This window comes from Nicotiana tabacum, chromosome 5, assembly GCF_000715075.1.
Source record: "Nicotiana tabacum cultivar K326 chromosome 5, ASM71507v2, whole genome shotgun sequence".
In the NCBI taxonomy this organism is placed as follows: domain Eukaryota; kingdom Viridiplantae; phylum Streptophyta; class Magnoliopsida; order Solanales; family Solanaceae; genus Nicotiana; species Nicotiana tabacum.
The window spans coordinates 144405320-144408404 of NC_134084.1; positions in this window are offsets into that span (position 1 = coordinate 144405320).

The following is a 3085-nucleotide window of genomic DNA, read 5'->3' on the forward strand; positions in this document are numbered from 1 at the left end:
CCATTGATTTGGGCAGTTTTAGGGTGGTGGTTGAAGGTGGCGGCTAGGGTTTGAGAGGGGTTTGAGAGAGAATTGGAAGATAAAGGATTCAGAGGCGGCTGGGGGTGAGAAATGATTAGGGTTTGGGGGTAGATCGAGATTAAAAAAGGAAAGGGTTAACTAAAGCCGTTGATCTAAGCGATCAACAGTTGGGATTAAAAGGGAATCCGGGCGGGTTGTTTTAATTGGGTTATGGGTCGGGTACGATTAGGATTTGGGCTGGGTAATTGGGTTCAAAATTGGGGTTGAAATCAGGCCACAATTGAAACACAATAGGGCTATATTTTAAATAGCCACTTTTCCCCTATTTATTTTATAAAAAATAGTAGAATAATTTCTGAAAATAAATTAAAAGTGCTAAAATGATTAATAATACATAATCATTAAAATAAAAATATTGGAGTTAATTTTATAAATATAAACACAATTAAATCTTAAAAGAGGCTAATATTGCGATTATATGCAATTTAGCTTTAAAAATACTAAATAAATTTGTAAAAATATGAAAACATTATGCTAGCTATATTTTAGTATAAATATGAGAATACAATAAATGAATCACTAAAACGATAATTTTGGGAATAATTATTGGGCTTTTCTGAATAAAATAGGGTAATAAATTAATTTAGAAATCTTTTAAAAATTAAGGGAAAATAATAAAATATTTAGACATACTTATATATGCATACATATCTATTTTGAAAGTATTTTGTATATTTAAAAATATACAGGAAAAAATTGGGTATCAACAGTAGTCGCGTTGCACGACCAACTCAAGGAGTGCCAATTCAGGGCGGAAACCCTTGGTGGCGAAGTCGCTGAAAAACTGGAAGAGCTAGAGTAGGCATATGTGACGCGGTCGGATGCTCTGAATAAGGAGGAGTCCCTTGAGGTGGTGATTCGAACTCTCCGTTCCGAGCGGGAGAATGACTTAACGATGGCCAGGCTCAAGGAAGAAAGGCTTAACGAAAGGATCGATGAGTTGGAAAGAGAGACCTCTATCTCCATGATCGAGTGGTCGCTTTGGAGGCCGAGAAGGCCCAATTACTGGCACAGTCATCTTTTCCCCGCACTTGCATTTTCCCAACATTCCTCGAGATTTATATGAGGGGTGGACTCATGTCGAGGCCTAGTTAGATAGCTTCCGAGATTTGCATGCGGCGTAGTCTGTCTCTGATGCTGCCCTTAAAGGTGCTTGTGTAAAGGCTCGCGAGGCTCGTCTTGTTTGTGGGTATGATCCTGTTACACCTGAGGCTGCCAAAGGTGATGATGAAGCTGTAGATCGGCTTGAGGATGCTGCATGGTACGATACTACATATCTAGAGGGCGATGGTGATGGTGGCGAGGGGGATCAAGATAGCGAGGGCATCAGTGGCCGAGGCGGTGAAGGTGTAGAAGATCATAATGGTGGTGGTCAGTAGTTTTTCTTCTCTTTTATGTAAACTGTTGTGTATTTTTAGCAGAGTCTTCACGAGCCTTTGTAAAAAATATTTTAAGTATGCAATGCCAAAGTTGTTCTCTGCATCTACTTCTTTTTTATGGTTTATTTTCTGTACTTGTATTTTTTTTGCTTTTGTTGTTTGGTTGCCTTTGCTCTTTTTTTGTGCGTTGAGACATGGCCGGGGTCGTTGACTTATTTGTTCGTGACCCTTCGTTAAATCATGACCGAGAAACGATAGGTGTTTGTTCGAACGAGGTTGAACATAACCTGAGTTTAATTATAACCGAGGCCGGTAGGTATTAGTTCGAGCGAGGTCAAACATAACCTTAATTTCATTATGGCTGAGGGTCGATAGGTGTTGGTTTGAGCGAGGTTGAACATAACCTGCATTTAATTATGGCCGAGGGCTGGTAGGTGTTAGTTCGAGCAAGGTCGAACATAACCTGAATTTAAATATGGTTGAGGGCCAGTAAGTGTTAGTTCGAGCGAGGTCGAACATAACCTCAATTTGATTATGGCCGAGGGCCTGTAGGTGTTAGTTTGAGTGAGGTCGAACATAACCTAAATTTAAGGATGTTGTGCTGATAAGTGTAAAGTTTACTACCTTGATATTGTCGCATTTGTTACATACTTAGAGAAATTTACAGATTTTTGGGTATTGGCTGGAGTTCCAATCTTAGTCCCGGCCTATCTAGTCCCTTCATTGGTCGATCTGGAGAGTAGTGAGAGGTCGAGCAATAAAATAGAGATCACGGCCTTGCCTTCGCATACTTTGACTTGGAGTGTTCCCTTCGTCGCCTCGTTAAAAACTTCCTTGAGAAAACCTAACTGGGACAAAACTCAAGTGAGGAAAAAAAGAGTACGACTTGGGGGACGCTTTTTCTTTTAGAAGTTTAAGTATTTGAGGTGGCTGATATTCTAGTGGTTTGGTAGTAGCTTTCGTTCTATTGATTTTAGTTGAAATGTTCCTTTATTTGCCTTTGCTGTGATTTTGTATGGACTATCTCAGTTTGTTCCCAGCTTGCCTTCCCTGGGATCTTTGCTCGCTTGAGTTTTAGCTTTCAATATGTAGTCCCCGACTTTGAGCTGCCAGACCCTTGCTTTCTTGTTATAATAGCATTCTGCTTGCTATTTTTGGGCGATCATTCTTATATAGGTCATATCTCTTCGTTCATCGACTTCTTGCTTTCTGGTCTCGTCGTTGCTTGCGCCGCTCTCAAGGAAGTACCTTAGACTAGGCTCTCCAACCTCAACTGGTATTAATGCCTCGGTCCCGTAAACCAAAGAGTAGGGCATCTCTCCTGTGCTTGTTTTCGGAGTTATTCGATAGGCCCACAACACTTCTAGTAGTACTTACAACCACAATCCCTTGGCTTTCTCAAGCTTGTATGTTTCTAGCAGGGTGGTACGGGGTTGAGAGTATTTTTTTGATCTGCAATTTCTTAAAAAATTGTGTGGCTTTCTTTCTCGTGAATTGGGGCCCGCTATCGCAGCTAATTTCTTTAGGAAGGCCGAAATGACATATGATATTTCTCCATATAAAGGTGATTACTTCTTGTTCCCATATTTAGGCGAATGCTCCTGCTTCCACCCACTTAGAGAAAT